The sequence below is a fragment of the Pteropus medius genome, unplaced genomic scaffold (genome assembly GCF_902729225.1).
Source record: "Pteropus medius unplaced genomic scaffold, Ma_sr-lr_union100, whole genome shotgun sequence".
In the NCBI taxonomy this organism is placed as follows: Eukaryota; Metazoa; Chordata; class Mammalia; order Chiroptera; family Pteropodidae; genus Pteropus; species Pteropus medius.
Window position 1 is genome coordinate 13,044,776 of NW_024352784.1, and position 19,693 is coordinate 13,064,468.

The 19,693-nt window shown below is 32.8% G+C and overlaps 1 protein-coding gene and 1 pseudogene across 1 annotated transcript in view; one reads left to right on the forward strand and one right to left on the reverse strand.

Moving 5' to 3' along the window:
- DLG2 (discs large MAGUK scaffold protein 2) overlaps nucleotides 1–19,693 on the reverse strand; it is a 1,673,246-nt gene that overhangs the window by 1,598,032 nt on the left and 55,521 nt on the right. The gene's annotated exons all lie outside the window — the stretch shown is intronic.
- Nucleotides 3,716–3,830, forward strand: LOC120590725 (uncharacterized; annotated as a pseudogene).

Below are 19,693 nucleotides of genomic sequence, written 5' to 3' on the forward strand. Positions count from 1 at the left end.
TGGGCAAAACAAGAAACATAAAATTATTAACTTTTCTCTTTCCCCCACATTAAATCATTCAGCAAAACTAGAAACATAAAATTATTAACTTTTCTCTTTCTCCCACATTCAATCATTCAGCAAATCCTATTAGCCCTTCTTTCTAAATGTAGCTCAAATATGACAGCTTCTTACCACCTCTACCCCACTATCTTGGTAAAAGAGGCTACCATCTTTCACTTGAGTAATTTCGATAGCTACATTACTGGTCTCCCTGATCCTACCCCTTCTCCAACCCATCTCACCCTCCAGCCCCTTGTCATGACAACAAGAGCAAGCAATCAGACACCAGGCCTTTTGGAACAGTTTTTAGTGAGGGACTTTCATAGTGAAAAGAGTAGTAGCTTGTTTGAGTTTCCCTTTGCCTATTAAATCAGAGGTAATGAACCAGGATCCAATAAGACTGGACATCAAACTACAGCCATTGAGTTGTACAGCTTTTAAGCTACCTAATTAGGGAAGCAACAATCTCTACTCTGGTATGATCACAGAGAGATCAAACTATGTAATTATGTCACGGCAAAAACTTGGCCTTCAACCCTCTTTCACCACATTGGCATTCTTCAGCTGGGAAAACAGCAGCCTCTCCTCCAGGGTTTAGGGTATCAGACTTGTAGTTATTATTTGATGTGGTAGACTAGTAAGCTATTATGCCACCTCAGTATTCTACCAGGACTGATTAAGTATTTGGTGTCTATGGAGTGCTAAAAGGAGTCATCTTCTCTCTAGGAGGTCAGGTTGAAGGAAATCTTGAATTAAATCTTGAATTGGACATGATAATTCTACCAGTTATCCATCTGTATAAACACATTCTTAATAGAACAATAAAAGTGACCCATTTAAATTTAAAGTCAGATAATGCCACTCCTCTATTCCAAGTCTCCAGTGGTTTCCACATCAGTTGGAGTAAAATTCAAAGCCCTTACTTTAGCCTACGAAGCTCTACAAAATCTGTCTATCCTCCTAATACCTGTTTAGCCTCATTCTAACCATTCTGCCCATCACTAGCTACCCCTCCAGCCACAATGTCCCTCCAATACTCTCATCAAGTTTTTTATTTGCTATTTCTTCTGCCTGCAACGTTTTCTCCCCAGATAGCCACAAGGTAGGAAAAGTGTCTCCAATGAGAAATCATAAAGATATGAAAACCAAATTAAACTACCTTTTTTTTGTAGAAATCCCCAATCCAACAACTTAACATAAAAAACTAATCGTGGCCTAGTAATATCTCCTAAGCACTTGGAAGAAGCAAAAGCAAAACCATTCTGGATAAAACTTCTTATAAGCTAGGCTACATGGGATTTCCACAAAATGGGAATAAAGAGTTCCACTGAAGATGTTACCATCAAAAAAAATGAGTGTTTTCATGTTTCTACATGGTTAGGGATTTCTGAGCAAATTTTACCAAACTCTGAGTTAGATAGATGACAAGCCTTAGAAGTTAAATGATCACTAATTAGATAGTGAGAGGAGTCCTGAGAGGTTTTTTTTTTTAACCTTCCTAGAATAATGTGTTTAGATTTCAAAGGGAGATGAGACACAGAGACATTCCAGGCATTGTAAGCCCAGAGATAGTTGAGCAGTCTTATCTTCTCCTTACAGACATGTATTTACATTCCAAAGAATAAAAACCCCAAAACTTTCCCTTTCTCTTCTCTTTCTTCTTGTTTACATTAGGGAGATTAGGTTTCTCTCCCTCTCTCTGTTAAAACCATTCTTTATAAACTTACCAGATTCATAATTTCAGGGTTCCTCTCCAGTACAGACATCAGTATACACAGAGTGACTTTGGCTCTCATCACATTACCATAGAAGGAGGAAAAAATTGGGACAATGAAAACTAATGCAGTTATTAATATAAGAAATAATAGCCTTCATGCCTGCTCCAGAAATCTCATGTTTACATTCATGATAATATAAGTAAACTTAGATTTTTAAAACTTGTCATTTAAAATCTAAATTCACAAAACACATAGGAAAATCATGCACCATGAAAGATAGCAGACACATCAATTAGGAGGATGAAAATCCTGGGAACTTGGAAAATGAAAACAAAGACTATAAAATAACAGGACTTAACCTGACTAAAAAGATAAAAGAAGTTATAAAATCATAAGGAAGAAATAAGGCAGCATTTAAAAAAGGGCAAATTATTTTAAAAAGAAATAAAGAAATTATAGATATGAAAAAATAGTCACTGATATTAACTCAATGAACTCAATGGCTTTGGTTATAAAACTGATTAGACAGCACTGAGGGAAGCACTAAGGAAGAGAATAGAAAACATTTAAGATTCTTATCCAGAATGCAATACAGAGAGATAAACAGATGAAAAAGAACTGAGAAAGGTTAAGAGATATGAAGATTAGAATAATCAAGTCCTACACATGTCTAAGAGAAGTCAAAACCTGGCAAGGACAACTAAAAAAAATAAATAAATCTACAAACCAATATCTCTGATAAATATAGGTGCAGAAATCCTGAACGACATGCTTGGAAATCGAATACAATGATACATTAAAAAAATAATGCATCACGATCAAGTGGGGTTCATTCCAGGGGTACAAGAATGGTTCAACTTACACAAATTGATCAATGTGATAAAGCACATAAACAAAATTGAGGATAAAAATCATATGATTGTATCAATAGATGCAGAAAAAGCAACTGACAAGATTCAATATTCACTTACAAATAAAACACTCAATAAAATGGATATAGAAGGAAAGTATCTCAACATAATAAAGACCATATATAACAAACCCTCAGCAAATATCATAATGATCAAAAGTTTTTCTAAGGTCAGGAGCAAAACAAGGATGCCCACATTCACCACTATTATTCAACATAATACTGGAAGTCCTAGTCAGCATAATCAGACAAGAGAAAAAAATTAAAAGAATCGAATTTAGGAATAAAGAAGTTAAATTGTCACATTTTCAGATGACGTGATTTTATATAAAAAATCCTAAAGAATCCACCCAACAAAAAAAACCTATTAGAAATAACAAACAAATACACTAAAGTTGCAGGATACATAATTATTGTACAAAAATCTATTGCATTTCTATATATTGACAATGAAATTTCAGAAAAATACATTTAAAAGTTTCGTTTGCAATTGCAACAAGAATAAAATACGTAGGAATAAACTAAAAAATGTGAAGGATCTATACACTGAAAACTATAAGACATTATTGAAAGAAATTTAAGAAGACACGAAGAAATGGAAAGATGTTTCATGGTCATGGATTGGATTGGAAGAATCAACATAGTTTGAATGGCCATATTACCTAAAGCAATATACAAATTTAATGCAATCCCCAACAAAATTCCAGTGACATTTTTCAAAGAAATAGAACAAAAGAATTATCAAATTTGTATGGAGCCACAAAAGATCCTGAATAGTCAAATCAATCCTGAGAAAAAAGAACAAAGCTGGAGACTCTTCAATAAATGGTCCTAGGAAAATTGGAAAGCCACATGCTAAATAATGAAACTAGACTACTATTTGACAGCATACACAAGAATTAACTCAAAATGGATCAAAGATCTAAGTATAATATCTAAAATGAAAAATATATAGAAGAAAACATACTTACAGACCTTGTCTCAGAGAGGCTTTTATGAGTTGACCCCAAAGGCAAGAGAAGTAAAAGCAAAAATAAATGGATGGGTCTATGGCCATGCCACCCTGAATAAGCCCGATCCCATCTGATCTCGGAAGCTAAGCAGGGTTGGGCATGGTTAGTACTTGGGAGACCAGCTAGGAAGACCAGGTGCTATAGGCATAAAAAAATAAATAAACAAAAAATAAGGGATTGTAAACTGACAAGGTCTTTGTAATCTGTGAGGTCAACCAAGGGTTGCCTAGCATTAAATAAATAAATAAATAAATAAATAAATAAAGGGATGATATCACACTAAAAAGCTTCTACACAGCAAAAGAAACCATCAATAAAACAGAAAAGCAAACAATGAATAGAAGAAGATATTTCCAAACAATATCTCCAATAATGGGCTAATTTCTTAAATAGACTTGTACAACTAAAAAACAAAAACAAAAACAAAAATAAATCTAATTAAAAACTGGGAAGAGGACCTGAACAGACATTTCTCTTAAGGAGATACACAAATGGCCAACGGATATATGAAAAGATTACCAACTTTACTAGCTATGAGGGAAATACAGATCAAAACCACAATGAAATACCACCTCATGCCTGTTAGAATAGCTTTTATCAATAAGACAATAAATAACCAGTGTTGGAGAAGAGGTGGAGAAAAGAGAACCCTCACACACTGCTGGTGGGCATGTAAACTGGTACAGCCACTATGGGAGACAGTATAGAGTTTCCTCAAAAAAATCAAGAATAGAGCTATCATATGACCCAGCAATCCCTCTTCTGGGCATCTACTCAAAAAATTTGAAAAACATTTATTCATAAAGATATATGTACCTCCATTCTTTGCAGCATTATTCATGGTGGCCAAGATGTGGAAACAACTAAAATGTCCTTCAATGGATGATTAGACAAAGAAGATATGGTACAATATATACAATGGAATACTACTCGGTCATAAGAAAAGATGAAATACTGCCATTTGCAACAACATGGATGAATCTTGACAGTATTATGCTAAGTGAAGTAAGTCAGACATAAAAAAAACACAAGAACCATATAATTTCATTCAAATGTGCAATATAAAACAGAAAGCAACAACAACAAAAACCCATTGACAAAGACAACAGTATGGTGGTTATCAGAGGGGAAAAGTGTGAAAGGAGTCATATGTGGTTAGAGAAGGAGACTAGACTTTGGATGGTGAGCACACAGTGCAATATACAGATGATGTATTATAGAATCGTACACTTGAAACTTACATAATATTATTAAACAATGTCACCTCAATAAGTTAATTAAAAAAAAACAAAAAAGAGAGAAAAGTCCCAGAAAACAAATAGTAACAATGTGGGAAAGGCAATACTCACTGAGCTACAGATAGAAGTTTTTCAAGAACTGATGAGAAGACATGATTTTTTTTTCATGTTGATTAAGCACACAAAATTAAATATGAATAAACAGTCAAATCCTAAAAACCAATAACAAAGTATTTTAAAAATAATCTAAGATTTTTTTAATTACCTACAATGAATGACTTAAGAATAACACTAGACACTAGATAATAAAATAATATCTATAAAATGAAGAAAAATACTTATCAATGTTGAATTTTGTACCCATTTAAGTAATGATTCAAGGGTTCATGAAGTAATAAAAATAGTTTCAAACAATTTTAAACAAGCAAAGGTAATGTTTACTATTAGTGTATGCTTACTAAAAGAACTATTAAAGAAGAAAAAAATGAACACAAAAAAGAGGTCAAGATGAAAAAATAAAACAAACATGTGAGTAAGTTCGAAAAAACATTGACTATAAAAGATCAATTTTTCAAGGGTTTAAAAATTAAGGTGAAAATAATATATTAGACAATTTATGAAAGAAATAAAAAAGATAAATTAAAGTATATTTCAGAAAAAGGGTAGAGATACTGGTTGAGTTTAGAGTTTGGGTCAAATATTCATGTTAAAAATATAAAGATGACTTAAAAAAAGAAATAGAATTTACGACTTCTAAATTGGTAGAAGAAATAAAGAAAACTTAATCAATCTAATGCAGCACAAGAAAAGAAATAAAAGCATAGGAAAATAAGTATAGAAAATGAAAACCAAAAGATAATATAGTACAAATAATTCCAAATATATGGCAAAACTCGATAAATGGAAATAGAATAATCAGCTACTTAAAAGATAGATTCTTATCTTGGATTTTAAAAATTCAACTATATGCTGCTTATAATAGCCAAACCTAAAATATGATCATGAAGAAAAGCTGGCAACAAAAGTGTGGAAAGATACATTATGAAAAAGTTAACCAAAAAATTGTATAGTTATATTGATATCAGCCAAAATGAACTTGAGGCAAAGATCATTATTGATAAAGGCATTTATGTAATGATTAGAAGAATACACCAAAATAATAGAACAAACATGAACTGTATTTTACAACATGGCCTCTCATACCACTTGAGAAAATCATTTATAAAAATTGACAGAATTCTAAAAGTATAGTTTGAATCTATATCTATCTGCAACAGACTCAGATGCATAAAGCAAAACGACAAAAATTACAAGAAAAAATGAACGACTTCTTAATCATGAAGTTTAAAACCCATTTTTCTTAGTAACTCATGGATCAAGCAGAATAAAAGACAAAATGGGCTTTTCTAAAGCATAAAACAGATTTTTAAATTCTTGAAATTAGAGATTAAATTCTTTTTAAAATCCAGCTTATGAAATAGATCAAGGAGAAAATTACTTTTTTGACATCTTTTTGCAATTGCAGACATACTGATATAAAGCAACACTGTCTATAAAATGTTCTATATAAAAGTTCTGTAGAACTTTCTTTAATAATAAAACTATATCTGTTCAAATAGGGAGCCTTTCGACACATAATTAACGCAAGTAAGGAATTTTAATTTTATTTAATTTTAATTCATTTTAACTTAAACTTAAATAGCTACATGGCTACCAATATTGGACAGTACAGAGCTAGAATAGTACTAAGAATAATTTATATCTTTAAATGTTTATGTTAGAAAATAAAAAAAGCCATATATGCACCAACAAAGTATTCTCATTAAGAAGGCAAAAGAAAAAAAAAAAAACAAAGAGCACAGAATGAAAAAAATTCAAAAAACACAGAATAAAAAACTAAAAGTAGAAAACAAAGTTACAAAAATTTTAAAGGATAAATTTACAAAACCAAACCTAGTTTTCTGCAAAGACTAATAAGATAAACAAGCCTTTAACGAAAATGAGAAAAAAGAATATACATACATATACAATTTTGAAGGGAAAAGGAGACACTAAAAATAAACATTTTTATTCCTGAGCAAGTACAATAACAACTGCATGAACAAAATTTGAAATAGATGAATAGACAATTTTCTAAATAAATTTTTAAAAGTTCAAAAAGAAACAGAAAAATTCAATAGATATAAGACTTTTAAAGATGACAAATTAGTAGAAAATATCTATCAACCAAAATAAAAACAAACACTTTCTCAGATAGTTTACAGCAATTCCACTAAATCTTCAAAAAGTAAATAATTCATATCTTACACAAATAGTTCCAGAAAATAGAGGAAAAAACTCTCCTCCACATATGAAAAATCCTAATTTAAACGTGAAAACAAAATCAGCCACAGAGAGTACAAAAAAGAAATACGATAGGCCACTCTTATTTTTGAACATTGATTTGTTAATACGCCCCAAAAATAATGGAATATAAACTAGTAAGGTAATTTTTAGTTATACCATGTAATCTATGAACACAAGGATACTTTGCAAATAACTAGTCTATTTTTGTAATTTTTCTGATCAATACATAAAGGAGAAAAAAACACAAAAATTTCCTCAAAAGATAGTTGTATTAGGTAACAAGACTACTGGCCGTGTTCCACTCAAAATTCTAAGTTATATTTCTGTGAGCTTATTTAATCTTTACAGCAACTTCTGATGTATTTTTATTCTCACTGCACAAATGAAGAAGCTGTGGCACATGAAAGCCCAATGTCACCCAGCTTACAAGTAGTAGGGTCAGGATTTGAATCCAGACTGCCTGATTCTAAAGACCATGCTATTAACTACAACATATAGTCACCTTCAAACCTCAGTTATTATTTTTGCAGCGGGGTAGAGAAATCTTAGCAAACTAGGAACAGAGGAAATATTCTAACATATGAGAAAGGATATCTATTAGCAAACATGCTAATTCATAACAAAAGGTTAAAGCACCCTATTTAAGGACATATATAAGAATGCCTTCATGTTTCTAGAAAATTGGCTAACCATAAAGTAAAAGATAAAATCAAACCAATATCTCAACAATGTATTCTATGTGAATTTAAGAACCATGTATGAAAAAAAGCAAAACATCGAAATTTCTATGAGAGACCATATTAGAATATCTTTGTGACTTAAGGTCTTAAGAAAATGATTTCTTAAACAAGACACAAAAAGCATCAACCAGAAAGGGAATGGTCAATAAATTCAACTACAGGTAAAATTCAGGGATTCCATTAATGTGGAACAGGCTACCATAGAACAAATAGTGGTAGCAGTTTTTTCTACATTTACTAATCTGATCTTTGCCCCCAATTTCATGTTTCCTAACTAGTGTTTCTGAGTTACAAATGTTAAATTACTACATGATCTTTTTGAGGTTTTTCTTGTTTGGGGCTTTTGGGTTTTGATTTTTTTGTTGTTGTTAAGAAAGAGGCTACAGAAATAAGCCATTGTATAACTATCCATTTAGCATCATCTCTGCTTTTAGATATAGCCAGGGTTGAAAGCCTTTGCCTAAAACATATCATTTTCACCAAGTAACCTCCGTGCCATGAGAAAAGCTCCAAATCATGCTGTTTGTGTTATTTAACACTATTAGACTGTCACCAAAAAGAAAATGTAGATATTTCAAACTATCTCGATAAGCTTTAATATATCACAAGGACCTTGAAAAGTATTCCTAAAATATATCCCCAGCACTAATTTTAAAATTTGTTTATATTGTATAGGCTGCAACAGACCACTGTAAAGACTTTGGCTTTACTTTGACTAAGATAAGCCGCCAATGGAAGTTTTTAGCAGTGGAGTGATCACATATTTTAACAGAATCACTCTGCTCTGTTGAGACTGAAGGGAGGCAAGAGAGAAACAAGGAGACCAGTCAGGAAGATTTACAATAATACAAATGAGAGACAATGATGGCTTGAATCAGGTGGAAACAGTGGAAGTGGTGAGACATAAGAAGAGTTTGAAGATATTTCTGAATCACTACCTGAACTATTGGATGTGGGTTGTAAGGAAAAGTGAGAGAGAAAAGACTTAGAAAACACAAAGTGACATATAGGTTCTCAGTAAGTATTAGTTGAATTGAATTTAACATCTAACACAATCTGGATGCAACCTACTTTTCCAATCTGAATTCTCATAATTATTCTATACTAAAAACAAATTAGTGTTCAACTCTCTTCAACCATAACCCCAAATTAATTTAAAATTTTTGTCTGCAGCCACTATGCAAGCACTTGAAGCCAAGCATGTGCACACCACCAGCTCTGTTCACCAGCACCACCCACCATGGTCCCCAGTCAGTGGATATGAAAGTTCTACTGAGGATCCCAATAGCCCTTGTAACAACTGAGGAGTCTCCACTGCACTCAGCAAGGATCATGTAGCTGCCAATGTCATGAACCCCAGCAGCCAGATCTAAGGAGACACACATCCCCCAAAACCAGAGCCACCACATGGTCCTGAAATTGGCATCCAGCACCACTAAACTCAGGGTCACAGAACACTCCAGTGTGCCTCTACCCGTGGATGAAAATCTTGGCTTACCAAAGTCAGTTCATAAGTTTGGAAGAGGTGACTGCTCTTAAACACACAGATAGCTATGCAAAACTACAGGGGTCATGAAGAATCATGAAAACATGACACCATCAAAGGGCACAGTAAATTTCCAGTAACTGACTTTAAAGAAATGGAAATATACAAATTTCCTGATAAAAATTTCAAAAGATTGTTCTAAAGGTCATCAAGGAGCTACAAGAGAACACAGATAAACAATTTAATGAAATCGAGAAAACAATATAAGAACAAAATGAGAAGTTCAACAAAGAGATAGAACAACAAAAAACACAAATTTTAGAGCTAAAGAATAATATATCTGAAGCAAGTTATTCAATTGAGAGCTCAGTATCGAAGTGGACCAATCAGAAGAAAGAAAGTGAACACAAGACAGATCATTTGAAATTATCCAGTAATCCAAGAACAAAAAGAAAATAGAATGAAAAGGAATGAAGAAAGCCTATGGGATACCATTAACAATATATTCATTAATGGAGACCCAGAAGGAGAGGAGAGAGAGAGGAAGAGGCAGAAAGCTTGTTTAAAGAAATAATGAATGAGAATTCCCCAAATCTGGAGAGAGACTGGACATCAAAGTTTATGAAACTAATATGTCCCCAAAGTCAACCCAAATAGATTTCCTCTAAGATACATTATAATAAAACTCAAAAATCAAAGACAGAGGGAATTTTGAAAAGAGCAAGAGAAAAGAATCTTGAAAGCAGCAAGACATAAGAAAATTTCCCTTGTCACTTTTAAAAGGACCATCAAAAGGCTATAAGCAGATTTCTCAGCAGGGAATTTGTAGGCCAGGTGAGAATGCAATGATATATTCAAATGGCAGGAAAAGTACTGCCAACCAAGAATACTTTATTTGCCACAAAAATATCATCCTTCAGAAATTAAGGTGAAACAATTTTTCTAACAAACAAGCTGAGGGAGTTCATCATCACTAGACCTACCTTACAAGAAAGTTGAAAGGGGTTCTTAAAGCTGAAATGAGAGCATGCTAATTAATAACATGAAAACATGAAAATATAAAACACACTATGGAAAATCATCAACTCACAAAGAAAAACAGCAAGAAAAAAAAGAAAAAAGGAACAAAGGAATTACCAAAGAGCCAAAAAACAATTAACATGGCATTTGTAAGTTCTTAACTATCAATAATTACTTCAAATATAATTGGTTTAAAATCTCCAACCAGGGAGTGGCTCCATAGTGTAGTGGTTAGCACATCTGCTTTACACACAGAAGGTCCTGAGTCCATGCCCCAGGTGGAGCCATGGACGGACCCTAACCCAGGTGCACCAGGCCCCCTGAGTGCGCCAGGGTTGCCAGGCCCCGGGGGCATGCCGCAAGTGTGTGGAAAGAGACGTCCCACCTTCAGAGAACCAGTCTTTAAAGGGAAATGACAACATTCATAGGTCAGAGGTGGAAGTTTGCAGGGGGAGGTACTAAAGAGGGGGGAAATAAATAAATAAACAAACAAACAAATAAATAAAATCTCCAACCAAAAGGCATTGAGCGGCTGAATAAATATATATTTTTTAAAAGACCCAAGACCCTACTATGCTTCCTACAGGAAATTCACTTGAGCTTTTAAAAACACACACTGAAAGTAAAGGGCTGGATAAAGATATCCCTGCAAATGGAAACCAAAAGAGAGAAAGGGTAGCTATACAGACAAAATAGACTATGTCAAAAGCTGTAATAAGAGACAAAGAAGTTCATTATATAAAAGGGTCAATTCATCAAAAGATATAACAATTGTAAATATATATGCACCCAACATCAGAATACTTAAATATTTAAAACAAATATTAACAGATCTGAAGAGAATAATAGGCAACAATACAATAATAGTAGGGGACTTCAAACTCCACTTTCAACAAAAGATAGATCATCTAGACATGTTAATAAAGAACATTGTCCTTGAACTACACTTTATAATAAAACTAAAAGACATATGCAGAACATTCCATCCAATAGCAGCGGAACACACATTCTTCTCAACAGTTCATGGAACATTGTCCAGGGTAGATCAAATGTTGGACCACAAAACAAGTCCTAGCCACAGAAATCAAGCAAGACAAAAAAAAAAAAAATACAGAGAATCCAAATCAGAAAGGAAGAAACTCGTTCTTTTTTGCAGATGACATGATCTTAGATATAGAGTATCCTAAAGACACCATCAAAAAAAGTTAGAACTAATAAACTCAGTAAAGTTGCAAGACACAAGATCGACATACAAAAATCACTTGTGTTTCTATACAGTATGAACTATTGGAAAAGAAATAAAGAAAACAATCCCATTTACAAATGTAAAAAACAAAACAAAACAAAAACAAAAAAACAAAAAAACAAAAACCCAAGAATAAATTTAACCAAGGAGGTGAAAGATCTGTACAATGAAAACTGTAAGACGTTGATAAAAAAAAACTGAAGACATACAAAAAAATAAAGATATCTCATGTTTACAGATTGGGAGAATTAATCTTGTTATAATTCTATAATACACAAAGCCATCTATAGATTTAATGCAATCCCTATCAAAATTCTAATAGCATTTTTCACAGAAATGAAAAAACAATTCTAAAATTTGTGTGGAACAAAAGACTAAATAACCAAAGCAATCTTAAAGAAAAAAAAACCAAAGATGGAGTCATCAAACTTGCTGATTTCAAACTATATTACATATCTTTAGTAATTAAATAGTTTAGTACTATCATAAAAGCAGACACATAGACCAATAGAACATAATTGAGAGCTCAGAACAAACCCATGCATATACAGTCAACTAATATTAGACAAAGGAGCCAAGAAAATTCAATAGGGAAAGGATAGTCTCTTCATTACATGGAAAAACTGGATTCTCACATGCAAAAGAATAAAATTATTTTTCATTATCTTACATCACTCTCAAAACTCAAAATGTATTAAGGAAGGACTTGAATGGAAGACTTGAAACCTAAGACTCCTAGAAGAAAACATAGGGAAAAAGCTCCCTGACATTGGTCTTGGCAATGATTTTTGGATATGATACCAAGAGTACAAGCAGCAAAAGCAAAAACCAATAAGTGGGATTGCATCAAACTAAAAGGCTTCTGAACAGCAAAAGAAACAATCAACAAACAAAAAGGCAATGTTTGCATATCATATATCGGATAAGGGGTTATAGCCAAAATGTATAAGAAACTCTTACAACTCAATAGCAACAACAACAACAAAAATTCTGATTGAAAAATAGACAAATAACCTGAATAGACATTCTCCCAAAGAAGTCATATAAATGGTCACTGAATACATGGAAATGTGTTCAACAATACCAATCATCAGGGAAATATAAATCAAAATCACAATGAGATGTCACCTCACATCATTAGAATAACTATTATTAAAAAGACAAGAGATATACGATACTGGTGGGTATTTGGAGAAAAGGGAACCCTTGTGCACTGTTGGTGGAAACATACACTGGTACGGCCTCTGTGGAAAACAGTATGGAGGTGCCTCAAAAATTTAAAAACCTAACTACCATATAATCCAGCAATCCCACTTCTGGGTATTTATGCAAAAGAAATGAAGTCACAGTCTCATAGAGATATCTGTACCTTCATAATCGCTGCAGCATAATTCACAATAGCCAAGACATGGAAACAACTTAGAAATCTACTAATGGATAAATGGATTTTAAAAATATGGTGTGTATAAATATACAATATACAATACTATACGGAATAGTATTTAGCCATAAAAGAAATCCTGCCATTTGTGACAACATGGATGGACTTTGGGGGCATTATGGTATGTGAAATAAGTAAAAAAAAAACGACTGTATGATCTCTCTTATATGTGGTATCTAAAAAAAAGCTAAACTCAGATTAACGGAGTTCATTTTAGGCTGCCAGGGGCTGAGGGATGAGGAAAATGAGTTGTCGATCAAAGGGTACAAATTTTCAGTTATAAGAGAAATGAGTTCTAGAGAGCTAATGGTGACTAGTTAACAATACTCTATTGTGTACTTGAAAGTTGCTAAGAGTATAGCTTAAATGTTATTACTGTTACAACAGCAAAAAATGGTAATTATGTGAGATGAAGAATGTGTTTTCACAATATAAGATAGACACTATAGTCCAGTAATTCCATATCTGTGTGTTTCATCTAGAGAAGAACTGGCAAATATGTCTCAAAACATGTACAGGAATATGATCTAGTCACAATAAAAAAAAAATAGATACATCCTAAATGTTCATCAAGAAGAGAATGGACAAGTAAATTTTGGAATGCATTTTTCTAATGGAATACTTGGAAAACAATGAACAGGAGCTACATGTATCCTTAAGGATGAATCTCAGATATAACATTGAACTAAAAGGCAAGTTACAGAAAAATGAAATATAAAATTTAAATATAGCTTAATATATGCAAAATAAAACAGATCTTTATGGACATACATGTAATGAGAACATAATGCATACTTAAATACTTTTAAACCAACAAACAAAAAATTCCCCTGCCCCCCACTGTGCTCCACCCCTTCCCCAATGGGGTGTGTTATTGGTCCTGACCAGTCATGGTTTAACACATCTGGGCTATAGGGATTGATCCAAGACATAGGTAGGTGACCAAGGAGGGCCACTGAGAGTTTTCCTATGATACCTGACCCACAGGCACTGGAAGAAAGAGGCTCACACTTTCTGGTTGATTACAAGTCATAATGATACAACTCCAGGACAGATGGCAGACATGTCAACTACAGTTTCTTGTTTGGAGGAAGCCTCTTTACACTGGGAGACAAGGCCAACCCTCAGAAGGGAAGTGGAGGCAAGAGCGGCAAACTCAGGTTCTCCTGAGGACATGGTTTGAGCCCCTGAATTCAGTCAGCTCTGAAGACAGCTCTACTATAGATGTTCCAGTTATGTAAGCCAATAAAACCATATTTATCTTTAACAACAACAAAAAAATGCCAAATGTTCACTGTTATGCCATTAAACATTCAACAATATAAATTCTTTATTAGGACCAGAGAAATAAGTCCTAATTTACCAAAAGCTCACATACACTAATTAGAAAACAAGTAGACTGTTTTCAAATGGTAGTGACAGCTAAACAAAAAGTAGATATTAAAGTTTCTTTTTCAATTGTACAAAATAATAAAAACAAATGTCATGTTTACAGTGGGTTTTTTTACACTATAGTTTACGTAGGGTTTAAACTATAATGCACACATGTAAAAAATGCCACATGTATATTTAAGTAAAATTTCTTTGAAACAGGCAAAACAGGATGGTATAATACAAAGAGACTTTAAACTTACTCAAATCTCCTTTGAAATCCTGACTGCCTCACTGGCTATGTGGCCTTAGCAAGTCATTTAGCCTATCTCGACCTCACTTTCTTCATCTGTAAAAATCCTATAAATTTCAATTTCCTCATTTATAAAATTCCTACTCAGTCATATTCTGAAAAGGTTTGTGCTTGTGTTTGATGTATGGCACATAGTAGGTGCTGGATAAATGGTACCTTATCAGTAGAGTGGTGTCAATCAATAGAGTAGAAATTAAGATGAAAAGTGCTGATTAAGCTATTGATTAGGCTGCGTAACTACATTTTGTATTTATAAGTACTGAAATGAACCATACAAATAGATGAAGATGTTAGACATACTGTGGTGTTATAAACACACTGTAATGCAGACTTTCATGTTCAAATCAGGTAGTCATGACTAAAGTACCCCCCACTCATTTGTATTCCCATTTTCTTCTAATATTGATATTTTATTTATATTTTTAAATTTTGTTTTGATTTGCATTTCTGAAATTCCTTTTAGAAAAGTACAGAAAATAAATATTTATAAATACAATTAAGTTTGCTTTTTTCTATGCCATGGGAAAGCAGTTAAACATATTTTTACCAAGTTTGGAGAATATGTTTGGGATTCTGTGGCTTAAAATACAGACTACGTGGCACATTAAAAGTCACTGAGTGGCCCTGAGGAGGTACTTCACCAATATAAATAGTCATCTTCTTTTAGCAGCTTTACCTGAGGTACAATAAGTAGCTCAAACAACTGTCGATAGAAGAAATGTGCCATATTGTTAAGGTGTGGAATGCAAACAAGTGGTTCCAAATATGTGCCAAAATTTACAATCTCAAGGTCCAAACTGAAGATGTTGATTTTTGATAGAGTGGCTTCTCAAGGAGGCAACTCTGAGTATCATACCCCAAGTTCAACAAAAACAAAGATCAATTTAATTAACCGTGGTTAATGATTTCCTTAGTCACACTGACAGTCCAACTATAAATAAAGACATTGATAAATAATCAGAAACAACTAGTAAACAGGAGGTTTATGAAGAGGCTACTAATGAGTTTGTAGAAATTATACTGGTGGCAGTATACAAGGTACATCATATTGAATTAAGACTAGCAGATAAGAAGTGGCTTTGAAAACATTTTCAAGTATAACTAGAAACTGAATAATTCACAACTGCACTTCACTCCAGCCACACTACCTTTGTTCATTTCCGTCTTAGAACATTTGAAGTTGCTGCTCTCTCTACTTGGAATTTCCTTCTCCAAGATCTTCTCAGGCCTTACTCATTTCACTCAGTTTCTGCTTAAATGTGACCTCAGAGAGGCCTTCAACCTCATCCAAAACAACACTATCATTCTCTTTTATCTTACCCTGCTTTATTTTCCTTTAGAACATTTATAGATTTTTTTGGTAAATTATTCATATTCCAAAATGAGAGGAAATATAAACACTTAGAAAAAAGTAGTTTTTTCTTGAAATAATACTTTTCTATGCAAAATACCTCATTATTTAGTTATGTCGTAAATTTACAACCTAAAATCTAGGTTGATGTGAGCACTTGGAAAAACTGAAACAATTTTTATTTCATTCACTCCATTGCTTTAAGTAAAAAAGCATACACAAACAAGAAAAAAATGAAAGTGGCGTTTGAATTTAGAAGTTTCTGTTAAACTTAAAAATGAGACAGTGTCCTTAATTAGGTTGCTGACATACTTTTTCTATATTATATAAGCTTATAAAATACACTTGAAAAATGTCTTCAATGTGTTTTATCTTTAGAGAGCCCAAAGATTAATGAACCTCATAAAAATGATAAATTATTTCAGAAGCACATTTGCAAAATAAACCATTAAAGAGTTTGGGCATTAGAACAAGTTAAAGCAAAATGTGAAAGATAAAATTATGATGCTCTCAAAGAAATACAGGGAAAAAAAAAATATATATATATATATAAAACATCAGGTTGTAGAAATTTATTTTAAACAAAACACAAAAAGTATCTACCATAGATAAAAAAAAAAAAGTATTTATTTAAGGATTTAATAATCAATTCCCACAAATCAAAAAGATACAGCCCAGTACAAAAATGGTCAAAAGGCTTGAACAGGCACTTTACACACACACATGCACTCACACACACAAATACAACATACAAAAGCCAATAAATATATCAATCAATTCTTAACCTCATTAGCAATCAAAGTAATGAAAATTAAAACCACGATGAGCCAATATCCAGCCACAAGATTGAGAAATACCAACAAGTTGGGGCAAAGATGTGGAACAGTGTGAGATCACTGCTGTTGGAAGTCAAAATTGGTATACTTTGGAATCAGTTTAGCAATACCTAGTTAAGTAGAAGAATCGCATTCTCTATAATTCAGTAATTTATTTCTTAGAAATATACCCTAGAAAAACCCCTGTGTACCAGGATACACATATAAAAATGTTCATAGCTATGAGCTGAATAATGGAGACATTATGGCATAGTCATATAATTGAATGAACAAACTAATACTAATCTCTATAATATAGATGAATCTCATAAACATAATCTTGTATGAAAGAATAGAGACCCAAAAGAATCCATGACGTGTTCATATAATGTTCACAAACAAGCTAACTATATTTTAGGGATACATACAGAAGTGATAAAGCTTTAAAGAAAAGGAGGAAAGTGATAACCATAAAACTCAGGATAATGGATACTTTTAGGATGAGAAAAGAGTTAGGAATTGGGAAGAGGCAAAAGTGAGGCTCTGGGGGTAGTGTTAGGGTTTCATTTCTTAATCTGTATGATGTTAAACAGATGTTTGCTTTATAAGTATTAATTATTGTACAATTAATCTGTATGATGTTAAACAGATGTTTGCTTTATAAGTATTAATTATTGTACAATTATGTTTTATACTTTCTGTTTTTAAACTTTTTACAAAGTTAAATTCTAAAAGACTGAAAAAAAATTATGGTTTTATTTGGCACTTTTCTTTCATTTCCTCCTTCTCCACTTATGATCCATCAGAAAATCCTAACGCTTCTACCATCACAATATATCCATCATCTAGTCACTTCTCACCTTTTTGGTCTAAGTCATATTATCTTTCCTGGTCAATTGCAGTAACCTTCTTTCTAGTCTCCCTACTTCTACTCTCCCATAGCCTGTTCATCGTAGACTATCCAGGGTGAGCCTTTTAAAACATAAGTCAGATCTTGTCCTTCCTCTACTCAAATACTCTACTGAAGGCACATCTACACGCTTGCTGTTTCTTCAATATACCAGGCATACTCCTGTCTCAGGGCCTTTGCACTTGCTATTCTCTCTGCCTGATCTACTCTAGAACCAGATATTTGCTGAGATTCCTTCATCTCTCTGCTCAAATGTCAGTTTTTCAGAAATGTCTTCCTTTGCTACCTTATGTAACACCCTATCTCCCTACTCTGCTTTATATGTTTATGGTCTATGGCCATGCCACCCTGAACAACCCCAATCCCATCTGATCTCAGAAGCTAAGCAGGGTCGGGCCTGGTTAGTACTTGGACGGGAGACCACCTAGGTGCCATAAATGGAAAAAATAAAAAATAAGGGATTGTAAACTGACAAGGTCCTTGCAATCTGTGAGGTCAACCAAGGGTTGCCTCACCTAAAAAAATAATAAAATTAAAATAAAATAAATAATAAAATAAAATGTTTATGATGTATCAGTTGATATATCTAATATTTTATTTCATATCTCCCCTCACTAGGTTATAAATTCCATGAGAATAAGAATTTCATCTATTCTGTGAACCAACCTATCTCTAGCTTCTAAAATAATAGCAAATAGTATGCACTCAATATTTATTGAACTAAAAAATGAAAACAAATGTACCAATGTTTTAACAGTAGTTATATCTGGGTAGAGGGTGAATATCTTTGTGTTCTCTGTATTTTCCAAATGTTCTACTTTAAATTTGTATTGACTTGACTATCAGAAAAATAAGTTATTCAGCTGAAGATATATGAAAAGATGCTGAACAACTTCACTAGCTATTAGATACATGCAAATCAAAACAACAATAAAATAACACCTTATATCTGTTGGAATGGCTATTATCAACATGACAAGTAATGACAAGTGTTGAAGAAGCTAAAAAAGGAACCCTTATACACTTCTGGCAGTAATGTAAATTGGTACAGCCACTATGGAAAATAGTATGGCATTTCCTCAAAAATTTTAAAACAGAATTACCGTATGACCTAGCAATTCCCCTTTTGGGTATTCACCCCCAAAATTTGAAAACATTTATTTGTAAAGATGTACCCGAAGTATCCTTTGATAGATGATTGTATAAAGAAGATGTGGTAGATATATACAATGGAATATTACTCAGCCAAAAGAAAAGATGGAATACTGCCATTTGTGATAACATGGATGGATCTTGAGAATATCATCCTAAGCGAAATAACTCAGAAGGACAAAGTCAAGAACCGTATGATTTCACTCACATGTGAAATATAAACAGAAAGCAACAAATAAACAAACAAAACAAAAACTCATGGACATAGACAACAGTTTAGTGATTACCAGAGGAAAATGGAGGAGGGGGAGTAAAAAAAAGTAAAGAAAGTTAAATATATAGTGATGAAAGGAGATTTGACTTTGCATGGTGAACACACAATGCGATATACAGACGATGTATCAAAGAACTGTACACTTGAAAACTATACAATTTTATTAGCCAATGTCACAATAAATTTATTTTTTAAAAAAGAAAAATAACATTATTCTAAGACAGAAAAATAATACCCAATTTAGTATCTGAAAAATAGACAATAACATTAACTTATTAATTAACTAGATAAAACAAGGTTAAAAATG